Consider the following 21,548-nt stretch of genomic DNA (forward strand, 5'->3'; position numbering starts at 1 on the left):
CCCCAGGACAAGTGTCCTTTATTTCTTATTCCAGAATATATTGGGTGCCTGCTATGTTGATTTCACCAAATGTCATCAGAAAAATCATTCACTTGGGACTTCCCTATTTAAACCTGAATCCTGCTCTTCCCCAAGTTTCTGATGCTGGAAGTTTGCTATGTTTTAGTGTAACAGCTACACACAAAGTATGCCATGGGTTTTAAAGGAGTAGCACATACTGAGGGAACAGTGGTTGACATAGTGTATGCCAGATAACACAAATTAGTCCAAATAATTACTAGTGTTTTTGCAGCAATATCAAGATGTGTAAATAATTGAATATGTCCAAATTCCTTATCTGCTTTCTCTATTTTTGAATTATTGTTCTATTAAAATACATGCGATTCCAGTAAAATCATTTTAAGGTAACAGAGAGAAAAGATGAATGGCAGAAAGTGTCCATGGATACTGTGCATTTGATACAGACAGCTTAAAGTGACCCACAAAGGATTTTTAAAGAACTGAGCTTTGTTCTTTTATGTTCCTTTCTTCAAAGCTTTTTGAAGAAAGGAAAGCAAAACAAAACAAAAGATGATTATTTTTGGTCTTCTTTTCTTTTTTCTTTAGAAATTCAGGCATCATCTACTCGCTGTGTGGTGACTGCAAAATTATTAAAATTATGAAGTCCCAAGAGACCAAAATCTGAGTAATTCAGAAAGGCAGAGATTTTTAGTCAAACCATTAAAAAAAATTAATTACTTTGTTAACCCTTATTTACTTTCAATCCCTAATAAGGATGGGGTTAGGATGTTTTTTTAAAGTGTAAACATACCATCCCCTTCTATTAAGATATGATAGCCTATAAACTACATGTCTGGGGCTACCCCATACACAGGTTTTCCAGTGAAACCAGGGGAGAGCTAACTACATAGTTTAAGGTTTAAAAAGTGCGATTTAAAAAAATTCTTAAACTTATTTTATATGATATTTGTTAAAGTAATTAAAAAAAAAAGGAAACTCCACTCTAGGTCACTTGTAAAGGGGCACAGCTAAGAAAGCAAACAGAAAAGATGGCTGCACATGTCAGGAGTAAAAGCACCACAATGTACTTAATTACACATGATTTCAGAGGCTTTTGGGGGATTTAAGAGGCTCTCTCCCCCTTACAGAAAAAGACTGAGAGACATGTAGACTTTAAGGCCAGAAGGGACCATCATGATCATCTAGTCTGACCTCCTGCACATCACAGGCCACAGAACCTCACCCACCGCCTTCTGCAATAGGCCCATAACTAGCTGAGTTACTGAAGTTCTCAAAAACTTGATTTAGAAACTTCAAGTTACAGAGAACCCACCATTTACTCTAGTTCAAACCAGCAAGTGACCCGTGCCTCACACTGCAGAGGAAGGTGAAAACTGCCCGGGGTCTCTGCCAATGTGAGGTGGGGGAAAATTCCTTCCTGGTTCCTTACATGGTGATCAGAATCTAAGTCCTCCACAGATCTCCAGCTCTTGCTATTTGATTACAAGCCTCATGATATTTCACATTTTGTTTGAAGCCCAGCTCCTGGAGACAATTGGCTATGTGACAATCTCAGCTTCCATTTTTTTTTAAAAGAGAAAGTTCAGAAAAAGGTGTGAAGATGTGACCTGAGTACCTCTAAAGGCTCAGAAAGCAGAAGGGAAATAAAAATAATTTAAATTAAAAAGATAATTTTTAAAAAACCCTCATGATTTTTAACATTAAATGTTGGCGACATCTGATCTCTTTTCTCCACTTTTTGCTCTTAAGGTATGATTTCCCTCACCCAATACAAGTAACTAACTCTAACAGAAGACAATGGGTAATGGAAGGCAAATAGGCCCCAGAAATTCAAAGGGAAAGTAAGATTTCTGTCAAATAGGGAGAAGGAATCATTACTGGTGGTAATGGGGATGGGCAGAGGCCTCCGTATTTGTAGTGAAAAATTATTTAAGATTCCTACTTCAAGAACATGTTACAAAACCATCAATATGATGAAATAACTATAGCCCAAGAGTAATGCTAGCTGCATTGGCAGCATGGTATTCAAAAAAATACTATCTGAAATACATCTCCAGGAACTTAGCAAAAGCTGGGATTTGGCTTGTCATTTTAATTTACATTGCAGTAGTGCCCAAAGGCCCCATTAAGACTGAGAGCACGCTGTGCTATGTAATTATAGAAATGTAGGACTAGAAGGGACCTCGAGAGCTCATCTATTTGAGCCCCAGACACTGAGGAAGGACCAAGTAAACCCAGACCATTGCTGCCAGGTGTTTGTTCAACCTGATTTTAAAAACCTCAAAAAACAGGGATTCCACAACCTCCTTTAGAAGACTATTCCAGAGCTTAACTATCCGGATAGAACATTTTTCCTAATATCTAACTTAAATCTCCCTTGTTGCAGATTAAGCCATTACTACTTCTTCTACCAAATTCAAACACACAAAGGAAAATATGGTTCCTGCCCTAATTAGCTTGCAATTATGTTTGTACTTGGAAAGTTTTCCTGAACAATAGCATGGATTGCACCTTTGGCACAGTATTCACTCACAACAGGCACCCTGATTGTATATGTACAAGTAATGCAGAAGTGGTGGATGAAAAAATGACACAGAGTTTAAGTTCTGCATTAAGATGGCTAGAGTTCCCCTCCACACACACACCATTGCTACTTTCATATCCTCTTCCAGCTGGTACCACTTCACCCTCCTGGGCAAATGGACAAGTGGCACATGCTGCACGGTTACACTTCACATTAAATGTCATTAAAATACACTAATAAGCATGTACGATATGTTCAATATTGAGTCCAGATTCAACAAAAACTCAGTCTGGCTTCCATAGGGTGGAAGCTTGGAACTGTGATTGAATCTGCCCCTCAGTGATTAGTTAACATATTCATTAACTGCAAGTGTTAGTAAAATGAATGTATCTAATGATATTTAATTACAATAATTAATGCCTGATGTCTCATGAATAATTTAATTGTCAGCTATTTGCATTTTCATACTTACGCAGTTATTCATGAGTAATTATCATATTGACTAAAAAGCATGGACACCAGGAAAGTAACAACTATATCATCTTCTCTACGTTCACTTTTCCTTCCGCTGTCCTGTCAAGCCTCCCTCCCAACCCTTTCTGTCTGGTTCCAGTAGAGCATGTTGTTAATGCAGAAGGAGATACAATGTATTTTATTTTTTAAGAGTTTTAATGCAATGCCTTGATAAATATGGGCTCGGTAAGTCACACATGATTTCAGACTGAGCCAGCTCCAGCCAGTACCTTGTCTGGTGGCCCCAGTGAGATCTGGCAGATTGTCAGCTTTCATTGAAAAAGAAAAGTTTCTAACTCTTAGGGTGCCAAAGAAAATCTCCCAAACCTTAAAAGATGCAGTGTTGCCTTTTTGCACCTCCAGATAGCCTGATAATTCTCAGAAGGATTTGGTCCTAAGGATTTTGTTCTCTGGGAGTTTGCTTTGGCCCAGTGATTTGAACAAACAAAAGAAATAGAATAGAATGAGAATGGAAACAGGAGCCAAGAACTTATGTGAGTTCTGTTCCTGGCTCTTACACAACTCCTGCTGTGTGCATGCAGAAGTTGCATAACTGCTCTATCTGTTCCCTCATCTGTAAAATGGAAACATCAGCGATGCCAGCACTTGCAATTTAAGCTTCAGAACTTTAGTGTTTCTAAAGCCCCAACTCCAACACAAGAAGCTCCACTTTCACAAAAGATACATTTCTAGCCCTCCTGAGTACAAAGAAAAGCTTGAAAAATGTGACCCCTGAAGGTTGAAAAAACAGAAGGCAAATAAAAAGAGCTCCAAATAGATTATATTTTTAAATGTCATGATTTTAAAATAAATCTCATGATGGTTTGTAGCCTCACTCATGATTTTTGAATTCATGGGGCTGGCAATACCGGGATAATAATATTCACCTACCTACTTCAGAGGACGTTGTAGATGAATTCATGCTTTTTCAGAGCACTGAAAGTTAAAAGCGCAAGGGGCTTAATTTTCAGATGTGTTAAGTAACCACAATCTCACTTGAAGGCTACAGGAGCTCAGGAACATGGAAAAGCTGGTCCTAAGTATTTTTTATTTCAGAAAGTTGCTGATGAGTCTTCCATTTGTGGACTCCAGCCCTGGATTTCACACAGGAAATGGTGTTGCTGAAGAACCTGCAGTTAAAAGTGCCAAGTTGGGGCCTGCCTACTGGTACTATTTGTAGTATTGGAAACAGGCAGATGTGGGCCCATTCCCAACTAAAGGCCCAGTCCCTCAATTAATGGGGAGGAACCACTTAGCCCAAGCTACAATTGAATACTTGAGACAACAAATGAAAAAATAGGAGCAGGAGTAAGATCAAAGGTTAAAAATCAGGGATCCAGAGGGGGAAACCAAGCAGAGAACCCACAGCAGCACCCACTGCTCCTCAAAGACATGTAGGGAATCAATGGACACTGAAAATAAAAATGGCCATACTGGTTCAGGCCAATGGTCCATCCAGCCCAGTATCCTGTCTTCCAACAGTGGCCAATTCCAGATGCTTCAAGGGGAAATGAACAGAACACGGCAATCAACAAGTGATCCATTCCCTGTCATCCAGTCCCAGCCTCTGGCAGTCAAAGTCTTAAGGACATGCAGAACATGGGGTTGCATCATTGACCATCTTGGCTAATAGTCATTGGTGGGCCTATCCTCATGAAGTTGTTTTTTTTTTAATCCAGTTTTGGCCTTTACAGCATCCTCTGGCAGCAAGTTCCACAGGTTGACTGTGCATTGTAAGAAAGAGTACTTCCTTTTGTTTGTTTTTAACCTGCTGTCTATTAATTTCATTGGGTGACCGCTGATTCTTGTGTGACGTGAGGAGATAAATAACAATTCCTCATTCACTTTCTCGACACCTTTATATCATATCCCACCCTTAGTTATCTCCTTGACAAACTGAATTTAATTTGCCATTCTGTTGCCCAGTCCCCCAGTTTTGTGAGATCCCTTGTAACTCTTCGCAGTCTGCTTTGGAGTTAACTACATCGAGTAATTTTGTATCAGAGGAACTCTGCCTGGAGGCATGATTGGGCAAGGGACTGAAAATAAGCCACACAGTCACAGAGCATCCCCATCACCTTGTTCGAGTTCCTCCTCCTGGAACGATGGATGGCCACCTTGGCCAGCCCCAGGAGGATGAGGCTCCACAATTTTGGGGGGCTACAGATGGGGTGTGCACAGGCCAGGCTGTGTGGGGAAAAGGGCAGCCAGAACCTCAACAAGAGGTTCTAGATGAGCTGGAAGAGGGGCTTCAACCTGACGCATCCTACTTGGATGTGTTCCAGTGTATACCTCTCGCCACAAAAGGGACAGGTGTTGCGGGAGTTTGTGAACCATGCCAGATACATGCCTGATACATGCCTGTGCTCACAGCTCCATGGAGGAGTCATCAACCAATTTTCCTGTAAGCCCATGGAACCAGAGTGGAGTACAGACTGGCCCACCAGAGTTCCTCACCCTCCCTAGGTGGCAGTTGGTCCTGCCACTTAGTATCAGAACAGGACACGAGGATGAGGAAGTGGATGTTCTGAAGCATAGGCATGTAGAAGATGTTCTGTGGGTGTGGATAACATGCAGCTGGCTTAGGCGGTGTATCAGGAGTGGCCAGGGAGGCTGACGTGGCAGGGGTCTGACAGCGAGTTCTGCAGGGCCAGGAGTGAGGTGAAGGTGGGGAGCACCATCCCACAGGACTCACTCAAGGAAAGCAAGAGAACCAGGAGTTGAGGCTGCCTTCACCTTCTAGAGCATATGACGGGGGACACATGGGGTGGACAGCTGAGCACCACAGGGTCCACCCAGTCCCTTTGATTATAGTCCAGGACATCTCCAAGTCTGGTGGTACCAGCCAGGACCAACATCTGGTGCATCAAGGGGGACTTCACCACCTGCACACAGAGATGAGGAGTATGTCATATGGGTTCTATGAGGAGGTCCTCCTGCTTGGTGACTGCTATGGAACTGGGCACTGCAACCAGCTTCCAGGTCCCAAGAATATCCTGGTAAAAGAGAGCAGCTGAGAGATGTCTTGGGAGAGACTTGTCAGGTGAAGATAAAAGAGGTGCCAGATGTATCAGAGTCCTTGGAGGTGGTGGAGGAAGGCGTGTTGCCCCTGCCCCCAGCACCATCCTCACAGCTTCCATTGGCCAGTTTCCAGCCAATGGGAGCTGTGGGGGTGGTGCTTGAAGGAGTGCACAGAGACCTGGTGTTCCCCTTCCCTGAAAGACATGCCAGCAGCAGCCCACCACAGCCACTTCCAGGAGCGGCTTGAGGCCAGAGCGTGCAGGCAGCCTGCCTGATACTAGCTGGGAGCTGCCTGCAGTAAGCACCTCCTGGCCAGAGCCTGCACCTCGCACCACATCCCGCAACCCAGCCTCAAGTCAGAACCCCCTCCTGCACCTAAACTCCCTCCCAGACCCTGTGCCCCATCCTGCACCCCAATCCCTTACCCCAGCCCGGAGCCCCCTCCTGCACTAAACTCCCTCCCAGAGCCCATGCCCCCTTCTACACCCCAATCCCTTACCCCAGCATGGAGTCCCCTCCTGCACTAAAATCCCTCCCAGACCCCACACTCCCTTCTACACCCCAATCCCTTACCCTAGCCTGGAGCCCCCTCCTGCACTAAACTCCCTCCCAGAGCCCATGTCCCCTTCTGCACTCCGATCCCTTACCCCAGTCCGGAGCCCACTCCTGCACCAAACTCTCTCCCAGTGCCTGCACCCCTCACTATCTCCTGCACCCCAATGCTCTGCACCAACCCAGAGCTCCCTCCTGCACCCAAACTCTCTCCAGGACCCCGCACCTCCTCCATTAATATAGCAGAAATGTGTGGCCCATGACAACTTACCAAAATTTGTGGAGTTGCCCTTCCCTGCGAAAATTATTGCCCACCCCTGTGCTAGATGTAATAGATACCAGACCAAATATAGATGATCGAAGATGGTCCAATCCAGGACAATGTAGGCCTGGTCAGGGTAGATCATGTCTGCCAGCACAGGCCCCAGCCACACCAAGATGGCTTTCACTGTTAACTTGTAGTCTGCACTGTGGAGCAAAACTGCATCCCAATTCCTGAGTTTGCAGAGGTCCCCTTTCTTAGGTAGTAGGGCAAGCACAGCATGCCAGCATAACAGGGGGAGCACCTCATTCCCCCAGGACTTGGCTCAAATGGTGGCAAACTGTGAACCGAGTACATCCCAGAATGCACATAAAATTCCACAGTCAGCTGGACAATGCCTGGAAAATTGTTGGTGGACATCAGATGAAGGGCTTCCAAGACTTCAGCCAGAGTGAGAGTTGCTCTAACTGGTCCTAGTGGCCCACACTGACCAAAGGAAGTTCATCCCACAGCACTCTGCAGGCATTGCTGTCCATTGGATCCGGGGAGAGGAGGTTGGCATAGAAGGCTCTGGCCCTTCCCTGCATCCACACCAGATCCATGAGGGGATGCTGTCCTCTACCAAGAGGCAGGTGATATGTTTCCTGGCTCAGCTCTGTTTTCTTCAGGATGCAGAAGCAGAAATTGTAATCAATCTCCTGAAGGAGCTGAATGTGAGATTGAACAAAGGTATGTGCTATACCTTAATATGCAAAAACACTGGTCATTGAGGGCCCGGAGCTCATCCCACTTCTCCTGACACTCACTGCAGAAGTATGGATTCCCAATATTAGCAATCATATGCCTATTCAGCTCCAAAACCTCCCACACTCCAGCTGCTCTATTACCACTCACATCCTCCAGCTGGCCCCAGGAGTATAGTTGCATCAGAAGAGCCAGGCACGTACCATCCCCTCATTCCACTACCTCTGCACTGAGGGAAAGATCATGTCTGCCTCCACCAGGCTAGCTAGAATGCCTGGAAGGACAACTCAAAGCCCACATCCTCTAACAGGCTGTTACTGAAATGCCAGTAGGCTGGTCCTGGTATCACACCCATCAAGTGGAAATCTGAGAATGGGACTGGCCTCATGCTGGAGGAGTGGGCCTGCAAGATGGATACTAGTGAGGAAAGGAGAGCAGTCTTAGCAGCACAGTGAGAATATTTGCATCTGTGGCTTTTATCTTCTGTCCTGCTATAGCATTCTGGAAGGAAAGATTAACATTTAAAGGTGAAATCTTTTAAAAATAGAATTGTTTTCCTAGAATTCTCTTTCCTGTACTGATAGTCCTTGTGGGAGCAGGATCCCTGCTTGACAGCAAGTTAACACTATGGGATCTGGGATGCTTACATATGTTCTCATTTGCATGTCCAAAACTGTCATTGTAGTCAGTGGAATTTTGGATAGCCAAGGAACACAGAACTGTTCCTTTCATGTTTAAAAAGTGATTGTGGCTTACAAATTGGCATTGTCTCTTTGTGAGCATTTAAGCCTCGACTGTGATATCCCTTCCTCACACTGTATAGTATCTTACTCTATGTTAAATAGGGTGACCAGCTAGCAAATGTGAAAAATCGGGACAGGGGTTGGGGTGGAGGGAGTAATAGGATCCTATATAAGAAAAAGACTCAAAAATCGGGACTGTCCCTATACAATCGGGACATCTGGTCACCCTAATGTTAAGTCCTACTGAGATCAGAATAAGGGACTATCAAACATGTGTCAAGTTATTACAGTCTGGCTGTAGAGTCATTTAGTTATTTCACAGACTTAAATGAGTGTTTACTCCTTCTGTTAGCCCAGCAGAGACAATATCACTTTGGGGGGCAGGGGGAAGAGGAGGAGGGGCCCAATTTTGCAACATAAAGAACCCAGCTTTGTTCCTGTTCTAGACTGAGTGTGGAATAAGAAAAAACACATCTTAAGATTTGTAAACTGAGTGGTTCTGCTCTGGAAGTCATTGGAAATATCACAATGCCATTTTTATAGTCACTCTTCAAAGCCGAACAGCCCTTTAACGTCCTTTGTTATTTTTTATTAGTTGCATAGTATTCTCTTGATTTAACCACAGCTGTAAAAAGGATATTGTAAGAAATGTAATATTTAATGTGTGCTGTACCTTAATGTGCATAAACATTATGCTGTAAAGACAGTAAAGTTAGCTAATGTGTCATAGCAGTAAAAGACAGGGAAGCTCCCCACAAGGCCAGCATTACTGCATACATCAGTGAGAAGCAGTTGAATATTTAATGTGTATGGTAAATATAAGCAGAAAAGGGAGTCAAGATGACATATGATAGCATAACGTTCTGTAATATAGGAATCAGTTCAAGTAACAGAGTAGTATTCAGATTAACAAATTTTGTTTGTACAACATCCTTTACATTGCAGTGGCATTGTTTTCCCTTTCCTCACCTTCAAATGTTTCCCTCAGAGACTCACATTTACATCACAGGGGCATTTGTTTTAGTCATTTCTCACCTATAACACATTAATGTAATGCAGCCTTGCATTGTTTATGTGTTAAATTTTATATCCTTTTCTCTTATAGTTCATCTAGATTTATTGTTGTTATCTTTTATCTATTTTTATTACCATTTACAGACTGAGCTCCTTTGGTGGGCATTGCTTTAGAAAGACAATTAATTTAGATATGTAAATATAACATATTATTTTTACAGTACTCACTCTAATAATTTCTCCATAAAAGCACCAACATTATTTTGCCTTTTCTTTAATCATACCATCAGGGATTCAAATATAATTTTCCCAAATCTCTTACGACTTACACTGGCTTTCTAAATATGCACTGATATTGTATTTTCTTACATTCTCCATATACTGCTATTACCTGAGCACAAGCACCACATCATCACTATCAGAAGCTTGCATTGACACTGCTTTTTAAACTCAGTCAAATGAATGGGGGATTTTTATTTTTATTTTTTGCTATGATGGGTTGTTAATTTTCAAAAATGTTCATTTTTACAATTATGGAAATTTAAAAAAACACACATAGTGCTCCCTCTACAGCTTCCTCTACAATCATCTGCATTTTTCACTTTTAAAAATTAAGATTTTTTTTATTTGCTGGAGAACTTGGCAAAACACTGTCTGAAACCAGATCATAAATCTGTACCAACACAATAAATCACAAATGGCTTAATTAACTAAAAGTTCAAAAATAAACAAACAACCAAACAAAAACCAACAACTTCACCTTCAAGCTGAAAGCTTGTAGTCCAAGTTTTCACCAGAATGTTAATGAAAAGAACAAGAAAATAGGATATGGGGTAAGCAGAATGCATTTATAATGGAAAACTTAATTCTCTTGCAGCTAGGTCATGACAGTTGCAATCTCATTGGGTGGGATGTTTGTCTCATTCATTGAAAACTAAGGATCTGATCCTGCAATGAGCTCTGCCCCAGTACCCCAGATGGTACCCCAGTGAAGCTAACAGGACTGACTGTGGCACAAGGGTCTGCATAGAGCTCACTGCAGGACTAGGGCCAAAGGTAATTCTGTCTTTAAGCTACCCTGTTCACTGCCATTTTTAAAAAGGCAAATGTTTTTTCACTCTCTGTCTCTCAAATTAAGTCTCTGTTAGATTCTTCAATAAATGGTAGTTTAAGGTCAGAGGCCAGCTTTTGTAGCTGTTGGATCTTGAGCACTTTTGAAAACCTGTCCTCTTCATTTAAATGCCTAAATGGGAGCCGAGCTCTTGAAATCCAGCCACTTAGGCCTTGTCTATACTACAGGGGGAGATCGATTTAAGTTATGCAACTTCAACTACATGAATAATATAGCTGAAGTTGACATACTTAGATCTACTTACCGCAGGATCCATGCTATGCTATGTCAACAGGAGACGCTCTCCTGTTGACTTCCCTTGTGCTTCTTGTTCAGGTGGAGTACAGGAGTCAACCAGAGAGTGATCTGCAGTCGATTTAGTGGGTCTTCACTAAACCCGTTAAATCAACCACTGATGCATCGATCACCACGTGTCGATCCCCCGGAAAGTGTAGCCAAGCCCTTATTTTGGTTCTGAAATGGGAGTGGTCAAAGAGCCCTTTTTTCTGGCCCAGGCACCCTTAGGCCTCGATTCAGGAAAGCATTCCTATTCAGGGAAATCACTGAAACATGTTTAAGTCCCTCTGAAAACTGTTTCAGCACACTTTTCAGTCCTTTCCTGAATCAGGGCCTTACTGCACACTGCTCACTATTTCATTACAAAGCACATATGGATAGTGGTAGTGCAGTAGCTCATTAGGTATTACTTGTAGTATAATGAATAACTCTAATACCAAAGTATTAGTACCTCAGAATACACTTAAAGAAGCCATACACTGAGGATTGTTAGCTCAAAGGTCTGTGACACGGTAACGTTTCCCGTTAAAATGAGGATGGCACGTAAATCTATCTATGCATCACTTGCTGAACTGTGCGTGTACAGTACATTTTCCATTGCTGCGTTCCTAACAAACTTTCAGTTTTTGTTATGAAAATTCACTCCTGATAACTTCTGGAAAAATTGTGCACACTTTACTGAGCCTACAGGATAATTTTTCCACTACAAAAAGCAATGAAAGAATTCCCTTTGTTAAGACTATGAAAGATGTTTTGGGTAGGGCCAGTTACATAAATAGCTGATTCTTTGATTGCATTTTATTGCACATTTTTTAAACAAATAGGTAACAACGAAAATAACAAAACTTAACTTTATTCAAACAAAAATAGAGACAATGGACAATTCTCCTCTCACTTACACTGAGGTAATCCAGGAGTAACAACGCTGAAGTAAATGGGGCAACACTGATGTAGAACTGGTGAAAGTCAGAGGAGTTTCATTGTCCTGCACAGGGCTGGCTCCAGGCCCCAGCACACCAAGCACGTGCTTGGGGCGGCATGCCACGGGGGGCGCTCTGCCACTTGCCGGGAGGGAGGCAGATGGCTCCGGTGGACCTCCTGCAGGCGTGACTGCGGAGGATCCGCTGGTCCCGTGGCTGCAGTGGAGCAGCCACAGGCATGCCTGCGGGAGGTCCACCGGAGCCGCGGGAACAGCGGACCCTCCGCAGCCACGTCTGCGGGAGATCCACTGGAGCCGCGGGACCGGTGAGCGACAAAGTGCCCCCGTGGTGTGCTGCCGTGCTTGGGGCGGCGAAATGGCTAGAGCCGGCCGTGGTCCTGCACCATCCACCATCATAAGGAGCCCGGGATTGGTGGGAGAAGTTGAAGCACACTGCCCAAAGGCTGGCAATTTGGACTATAGACTGAGTTCAGCCACATCTGAAGAGGATGTAGGCACAGCCTGGCAAACTGGATACCTGTGTGCAGGTGGCCATGTGACCTAGTAACCTCAGGCATCCTTGGGCTGTGGTTGAGGGTTGAGATTGCAATTCCAGACAAAGGCAGCAAATGCTGTTGAACTCTTAGAGTGTATTAGGGCCCCAATGAACTTTGAGTTCGGACCAGTGTTGACTTACTGCTATTCAGGATTAGGCCTGGACAATTGAGTAAACATAGCATGAACTGAACATGAGAGAGAACTTCTTCTCTGGACTTGCCTTTCAGTAACCAATTGTCCAGATATGAATCCTCTTCTTCCTGAAGTTTGCTTTTATCATAATCATGCATTTGGTAAAAATCCAAGGAGCCAAAGAAAGATCAAAGGGAAGCACAGTATACTGATAGTGCTGGTCCAGCACAATGAACTGGAGAATTGCTCAGGAGAAAAATGACCATGCTGAATCTCACATATCTGATGTATTTGTTGAGGTCACTGAGGTCAAGAACAAATCTCAGCCCTCTCTTGGGTTTGGGAACCAGAAAATACCAGGAGTAGAATCCCTGACCCCAATGCAGCAGGGTTACCTCCTGCATAGCCCCCCATAACTAGTAGGGACTGAATCCGCTTGAGGAGCAGTATCTTGTAAGAAGGGTCCCTGAAGAACGATGGGGTAAGAGGGTGGGGAGATACAATGGGTGGGTAGGAGGGTGGGGAAGAAATGTATGGCACGCCACGATCTAAGGGTAGGACCCATGGTTATTGAGTCCTATAAAGCATAAAAAGAGTCACCTGGTCCCCAAGCAAGGGAAGACAGGGATGAAGAGGTCACCACTAGATTACTGCTTTGGAAACAGAAGTCAAAACAGGTGCCTGCCAAATGCCAGGGGAGGGCAGACTGACTGGCTGAACCTATAATCAGAGGATCTCCACTTCTGGGATCTATGACTCTTTCTTGGGTAATCCCACTGCCTCCCAGGGAAAGAGGACTGCCCAAAGAAAGTACCTTGATTGGCATTGCTGATGCTGCTGACTGTTACAGTGGCAGCTCTGTATTGTAAACTCCCAAGAAGCGCAAAATGGCCCAGAAATCCTTAACGGACTGCAGGGTACCATTGGCCTTGCCCAAGAACAAAACCCAGTCACTGAAAGAGATGTCCTCGATATTCTGCCATACATTGGATGCAATGCTCAAGTTCTGCAGCCAGGAGGCCCCCTCCTGGTTACTGCTGAAGCCACAATAGTGGTCAAGGCATCTGCCATGTCCAGAGCTAACTGCAGCAAAATCTTGGCTACCAAATAGCCTTCTGAAACAAACACTTTAAACTCTTTTTTGGAGGCTTCTGGCAACTTGTCTGCAAAGTTAGACATGGCCACAAGGTCTGCTAAACTGGAGTTAAAATAAAAAAAGCAATCTACGGGTAACAAACACTACAGCGTTGCTGTTATTACCCTAAAAACCAAATGTTACAACCCCAGGAAAATCAAAGTTAAATTTAAAAATAATCCAAACATGTTAAATTCTGGAAATGACTAGTTCAGACAAACAAAATGCTTGTGGACTCAAACCGGATTAAAGTGATTTTAAAGACAGTTTTTTTGTTTGTTTTACACGATGTCATGGCAAAAAATGACCAATAATCTTTAAAAAAAAATCAGCAAATGTTGCTAACACATGAGATTCTAAGAGTTTTAACTACACAGGAAGTTTGAAACATCTGTAGTATTCTGTTAGTAAGAGATTTTGGACAAAACACGGTGCAACACTGCTAACCTTCTTAAAGGACCCATATTTAAATTACTTCACTTGTATGCTAATTACCAAATTGTTTTTAAGATCCCAGATAATTAATTCTGTATTCAAAGAGTGAGTGTTGTAATTTTGGGGAGGATAAAGAGGTTGAATCCCTGCTTTAACTACAAAAATCAGCTCAGGCTTAACTATAAAATCATAACTAGTATTTCCATAATTATCTGAACCCTTGTATATCACACAGTATATCAAACTGTTGTTTGAACTCTAGACCCAAAGTTGAGAATATGAAACACCTTGAATATACTACCGTCTACAGAGTAAATCCTGTCACATAAGGAAAAGATGGGGACTGAAGAGGTGAATCTTAAAAGTGTTCTGTTTTAATTGTTTAAACAAATCATTGAGTATTTGATAACCAGTGTACTTGGCATTATTCAGACTTAATACAGGTGAATGCTGTTTAACCAAACCTGTCTAATCCAAACCTGCATGATCTAAAATGTCTGCATCTTTCACGGCTGTTTCACTAATGCTAGACAGCCTAATTTCAGCACCTTTTAATCTCTTCAAATATCTATTTTCATTGATCACAGTAGCTGACTTTATGCCAGTGAATTCTGACTGAGAATTAATTTGACTCACATTTTGATTCAATAGAGTTTAAATTACAATTAATTTTATTCATGCGGTATTTTAAGGTATTAAATTCTAACTTCTCTATTTGCATAAAGTATAGATATATGCATTTATTAAATTAGGCACTATATATTACAATACATGGAATTTATTGGCACCTGTTACAGTCTGTCATTAGCACACTCAGTCACCTGTATATAAAATCCTGATTATCCAAATGCTTTGGATACCCCTCAAGGTCTTCAGAAAAAACACTATGTGAAACTTGCATTCAAAACTGTGAGGAAACTTTTAGCATTTTTATTTAATTTCATATTCATGTCAAATGCACAGTAGCAGTACTAAGTCTTTTGTTTATTTCTGTACAGGGCTAATTCCTTTTCTTAGCACAAAAACATTAAGGGACTTCAAACGGATCTCAAGTCTATGTGGATGGCTAGTGGCACCTGCATTGCCTCTATTGAGAGAGAAATCTAAAGCACACACACTGACTTAAAAGAAAAATGTTTTTATTGGTTTGGGGCAATTACAGATAATGAAATGGATGGGAACAGATCATTTCAATGTCTCTGAATATTTTAGCTCAAAACAAGACCCTGAATACCCTTTACTCCGGCAATATGCCCACTGGAGTGCTGAGCTGGCCCGAGAAGAGGAAAGCAAGGACTGTGTAAATTATTGTTAACAGTATTTACGTAAGGAAGAGTGATTGGGTGCTCAGTGTTTGTGATGGAGTGATTGTCCTAGCTTTAAAAATAACCAAAGGCCTGACCCTTGAGTTCAATGGAAATTTAGGCTGAGTTGGGATTGCAGAAGACAGCTAGCCCTCAGTAGCGTCCATATGCAGATAACTGCAACATCCCTGAAATTCAAACAAAATAGAAGCTTCAGCTTTTACTTTTTTTCCCAAGCAAGAAGCTTCAGATGTCCCGCTGCCACAGCAGCAGCACTGCAATATCCCCTGAGCACTCAGTTCTGTAGGATGCCTTGACAAAGACAAAATAAATATATCCACCACAAATATATATGGGACTGTTCTTCTCAAAATTACTGTGGTAGCACCGAGAGACCTCAAGCAATTTGGGACCCCTTGTACTAAGTGCTGTACAAACATCCTGGAAAAGGCCTTCTCTACCCCAGACAGCTTACATGCGAAAGGACAAGACCTAAGAAGTGGAAAAAACAAATTATTTCTCTTATTGTTCTTACACATATTTTATGAGAGAATTGGAATGTTCCTCCTTTGTAGGTAGTGCCATGTGGGGTGATAGACATGATTGTTGGGGATTGTGGGCTATTTATGAGGGAAGAAATACCACACTGCTTTTTTACAGAGGACATTGGTGATAGCTGAAAGTGAGTAGGCAAAAATGATATGTAAAAAGTGTCTCAGAGCCAGTTCACCTCAGTAGGCAAAGATACCTTTTGATCTGACATAGAACAAAGTAAACAAAGCCTATTCTGCCCATCCTGAGGAGCTTCCACATCATTTGGCTAAGATCAGGATCACATTCAAACTTGATACATGTCCACTGAGGGACCAGACTATTTTCTGCTTTTACATGAAAATAGACTCAATTACCTAGCAGATTTTTTCCATCTTTACTATGATCTTCAATAGAGCATGGAACTAGGAAGTTAAGGGAGAAGTCTCCAGAATTTCTTGCAGTCCTCATGCCACCTACATCACTCTTTACAACACACTTGGAACACTCCATCAGGCATTCACTTCCATCTCCAAGTGATAGCACAAAACAATGTGTACCCACAACTTCATCCAACGCACACTCAAGCGTCAGACCATAACAGCAACATCTGTAATGGTAAAGTAGAATAACATTTTACATGGGTGTCATCAGCCATGCCCAGTATTTAATACAAGAGAATATATGGTCAGAGTTCAAGTTGTGTGTCAGAGAGAAAATCCCACACCTTCCCGTCAGCAACAAAGAGGTATACCAAAATCCTAACATACCTGTAGGCAAGTCAAATCTCTGAATCCAGATAGGGACTATGTGTGAAGGCTGGAGTTCCAGCCAATGATAATCAAGATATGAAAGGCCAGGAATACATATTTTATATTGAATTTTATTTATCCTTTTCAAATATGCATTTATTTCAAAATTTCCTTCAAACCTAAATTTGCTGCTGTTAGTTCTCCCTCATCTGGGCACTGATTGACTTTCTATTAGGAAACAGCTGACAAGATAAAAATATACACAAACTTGTTAACAAGAACTATAATTAACTACATAACAGAAAATAATTGTGGAGTGTCATGTGGTCAGGCAAGAAAATGTAGCCAATAAAGCTTTACCATTAATATTTACAGTTGGAAGCACTAGATGGCTGCAATCTAAGTGCTGCACCAACAAACGATAGCTGTTGACTTGATATCTTGTAGGCTGACAGTGTGAAATATTCAAATAGCTACTTTCTTAATCATCACTTGGCAGCATCATGTAATGCTAGGTAATACCACATGGATGGGGAAAAAAGTTCACTGAATATTGTTTGCATTATTATCCTTTTTTGATTAGCAGATTTGCACTGAGTTGAAGTACTCATGGAGTGCTGACCAGTTATAACAAAACTGGTAATCGTGACTCTGTGTTTCCATTCCAGACTGCCACTGACTTACTATGTTACAAGGGCAAATCACTTACCTTCATCTTCCCATCAGAGTAGTGAGGCTTAATAATTATAAAGAACTGAGAAACTCAGACAAAATACAGTCTGTTACTGCAAACTATTAATAATCATTATTACAGAAGTCAAGATATTATACAATGGAGATATGTATAACAGGTACACTCTGGTCCTATGGCAAGTAGTACAATGCACCAGCTTTGGGTCAGATTGTGACTAGCAATTGGGTAAATGCTCAGAGAAAAAAGGCTCAATACGTCTCCCCCACTTTGTGAGATCTATACAAGGACCAGTCATACATTCTAGCCCAGAGAGTATGGGGAGAACTAGGACCAAGGCCTCACCTCCCTCTGCAGAAGCCCATGGAAAGGGATGGCAACTCTAGGGGTAGCACTACCACCAACAAGGACCAGTGCCAAAATAGTGTAATTTGGCCCTTTATGTATGTGATGATGTTGCCCTGCAGTGACTATTCTAGTGTTGAACTCCAGGGATCTAATTTCAGAGACAATAAAGGACCTACAACTAATGCATTTAATTTAAGGGACATCTCCTTTAGCTCAAGTACTGGAAACTTTGGAGTTTCTAGTCTTAGGACCTGGGAAGGTTAGAGATTTATCTCATAATTGCATTGTTGTACACAATACAGCCATTTGTTATACTGAGGGAGGGGGGCGAATACATTACCACATAAAAATGTGTTGTGAGGGAAGCCCTCAAGTACCTCAACACTCTTCAGTGTGAAGTGGTGGACAGTGTATACCTGTCATATCAGTAATGATTATAATGAGACGGAGGTGGGGGGATACAGAAACACTCCCTACTCGTATCTATCTGTGAACACCAATGGAGGCCTCGCTAGAAGCTAAGTCTAAACCTTTTGCTTCACATATGTGTCTTGTCACTCTTCTCAGCCCTACATTGTTGTGGGGAGAGGTGGGCAGGGGCATCTCGTTAGAAGTGAGCAAATAGCAAATACAATGTACAATAGCCACACAGAATATTTACACTTACCTCAAATGGCAAAGAGAAGATGTTCATTTTGTCTGAGACTTTCAAAGGGACATATGAGAGTTAGGTGCCCAACTCACACTGAAAATCACAGGAGTTGGGTGCCTCTCTTGGGCCCCTTTGAAAATTCCAATCGTAAGGCCTATCATGCCCATATGTGAGTAGGTGAGCCCTTGGCCAAGAGATGATGAGCACCTTCATCTCCCACTGGCTTCAGTGGAAGATTAGAATGCCCATTGCTTCTCAGGAGATGCTCAGCATGTCATGGGATTGGGCCACAATTTGTGCTCACTGTGACAATATGCACCTATGCTGACTGCATACAGAAATTAGTCACAGCGAGGTCATACATTTCCCATAGCGTTCTTCTATTTTTATTGACCAACGGCATTTGTTCCTCTGTCAGAACTCACTAGTAACAAACACTGTGTCCACACATTTTTTGGAGCACAGCATGCAGGGCCCACAGCATGCCTTGGAAGTGTAGTGCTGTCTGCAGGACCTGGATTGGACAGCTCTTTCATTGGAATTGGTCAGAACAAATATTCTTCATTCACAAGGTAAATTATTTCTACAGAGAGACTAGTGACTAGGGGCCAGATGATAAATGATGCCCTTCATTAAACTTGTGCATTCCATTAAAGTCAAATGAAATCAGCTAGGATCATACACAGGGGCCAGGATTTGACTGTATGTGTTGAAAAGAATGCAAGTTGATATGCAGTGGCAAGGCTAATGCACTAAGCATTGCGTGCCTGTTTCCAGGGGATAAGAATCAAGCACTTGATGTTCATTCTAGATGAGAAAAAATGTGTGAATTAGTTTGGCCTTGGCTACACTGGCACTTTACAGCGCTGCAACTTTCTCACTCAAGGGTGTGAAAAAAACACCCCCCTGAGCGCTGCAAGATACAATGCTGTAAAGCGCCAGTGTAAACAGTGCCGCAGCGCTGGGAGCTCGGCTCCCAGTGCTGCAAGCTAATCCCCATGAGGAGGTGGAGTATGTGCAGCGCTGGAAGAGCTCTCTCCCAGCGCTGGCGCTGCGACCACACTCACACTTCAAAGCGCTCCTGTGGCAGCGCTTTGAAGTTTCAAGTGTAGCCAAGCCCTAAAGGTTCAAAAAAAAAAAAGGTTTAAATAGTTAAGTATGCTCCTTGCCATGCAGATTGATAATCCAGATGCATGTCATCCACCTCTTCTAAGCCCCTGCCCAGCTCATCTATGTCCAAATCTTGCCACTTCTTTCAACATTACGTTTCATCCAGGCCCTAATTATCCCCCATTTTGAATGTTACAACCTCTTCCTCTGCTCTGTCCTCTCTCCGTCAATGCCCACATCACCCCCTCCAAGCCATACAAAAGGCTGTTCAGAGATTACCCATCTTGCCCATTGCTCTAACCATTTCACCCTCTGCAATAAATCCCTCCATTTCTTCCCTGTTCTGCAGCACCAAATCCTCCTCACCATCAGTTCTTGTGTATTTCTGCCCCTCCCTACTTACCTGCTCTTAGCTTTCAACACCTTGCCCTGCTCTCCACTCCTCCCATCATCACCAATGCCAGCTTTGGCTCCCCATTCATCCACAACCCACTTCCACATAGCCCGTATGCATGGTACACCCTCCCTAACAGACCTGTAAAGCCTCTGCCCTCAGCTCCTTCAAATTCTTCCTCAAGACCCATTTTCTGCCATGGTACCTACAAGAAATTAACCAGCTAAATATAGCTGGATAGGGGGAGTAGGAGATAGTTACTGTTTTAAATAATCTTTTGACTGGATATTTTATCCACCCTTTAAAATTGCTTGTCTTCTGAGGCTTCGATCCTGTGGTGGGATCTGTCCATGTGGATGTTTTAACTTTCAGGTATCGAGCCTTAGGTTGTAAGATTATTTTCCTATATATGAGGCCAGCACCTAACATACTGTGCCATGGTGCTACCATTAACCAAGTAATAATTATATGTAATAATTAGAAGCTTTACCCAAACTGCAGGGAATATCAATCCACAGAGACTGACACATTTACTAAAACACTGTGTCTTATTGTTTGCCTGATCTGAGATTTAGCAACTGTGGGCCAAATTTGCCCTGAGCCTAATTTCATTTAGTTCAGGGGGTTTACATTGTCCGAGACCAATACAGGTTTGAGCAAGTTTTTGGTCGAGTGAGGAAAATCAAAACGTGACAGACTGAAAGTTCAAAACCACGTGGCCATTTATTGATGGGGGATAAGTTGCAACTTGGGCTGGGGAGGAGCACTTTTACCAACTAACAATACTATTAGAACGAGAATATTTACACAACTTGAAACAATCTATTTACAACCAACAACAGGAAACCAAATGATCTGTGATTAACTGCTCACTAGAAATTAGAGCAGATACACCAAACTGAGTAAACTATATACATTAACCAAATATTGTAAAGTACAACAGTTAACCACAATAGCAATCAATACAACAATTTAACTTTCAGATACTATATACATAACTTGGTACCAAGTAAAAGAGGGGGAAAAGGAAGAAGCTAAGCAGACAGAGTATTTACAGCAATTAGAATGCATATACCACACTCCAGGCGCAGCTGACCAGCAGTACAGACACCAAGGGCATGACGAATTGGCGGGAAATAATCCGTAACGACACGACCCTAGCTAAATCCGCAGGAGACCCTTCTGGCTGAAAGGGTGATCAGGCCTTCCAGCTAACATGCGGATATTCCTGCAGACCTTGGTGTGAGACATGGTTTTATTCGAAGGCTCTTACTCGTGTCAGCATCTGATTGGTCCCTAGCTCCTTTGCCTTCCAGGTTCCGAACTGGAGCCCTCCACGTAAACAGGATCTGCACACAGCACACTACCCTTATGCACACGGCACGCTGGTATTTTTGCACACGGCACTAGCCTGATCCCTAGGTGACCAGGCAAAAAGAGCAGGAAAATGCACACGGCACTATAACACACTGCACTACTGTGTTGCACACGGTACCAATGTGACCTTTTGACCGACAATTGGCCAAACAGACACGTGTTTGAGCATAGGCTTTAGGGCTGCGACAACATGAGGGGTGCATTTGCCCTCTCGTGTTTTTAAATTGCAGCAGATGGTTAAGTTTTACATCAGAGGCTGTCAGTAGAATTTTAAAAGGCATCTGATAACAACACACTGAAGCTGTACATTCAATCTGTGCAGAACCAGCAGAATGGTCCTGAACGGAACTTGAGCACATTTGTAAAATTAGCATTGGCAGTCATTGCAAAACGGTATCAGTTTGTGTG

At 42.6% G+C, this 21,548-nt stretch overlaps 1 protein-coding gene across 7 annotated transcripts in view; it reads left to right on the top strand.

Moving 5' to 3' along the window:
• The window catches only part of CRB1 (crumbs cell polarity complex component 1), a 219,743-nt gene that overhangs the window by 148,216 nt on the left and 49,979 nt on the right, over window positions 1-21,548 (top strand). The window contains exon 12 of one of the 7 annotated variants that reach the window (XR_007775370.1): window positions 14,244-14,332. The exons of the other annotated variants lie outside the window; for them this stretch is intronic. The gene's annotated coding sequence lies outside the window, so the exon portion shown is untranslated. The remainder of the gene's footprint in view (window positions 1-14,243; window positions 14,333-21,548) is intronic. 7 annotated transcript variants of the gene reach the window in all.

The sequence above is a fragment of the Gopherus flavomarginatus genome, chromosome 7 (assembly GCF_025201925.1).
Source record: "Gopherus flavomarginatus isolate rGopFla2 chromosome 7, rGopFla2.mat.asm, whole genome shotgun sequence".
NCBI lineage: Eukaryota > Metazoa > Chordata > Testudines > Testudinidae > Gopherus > Gopherus flavomarginatus.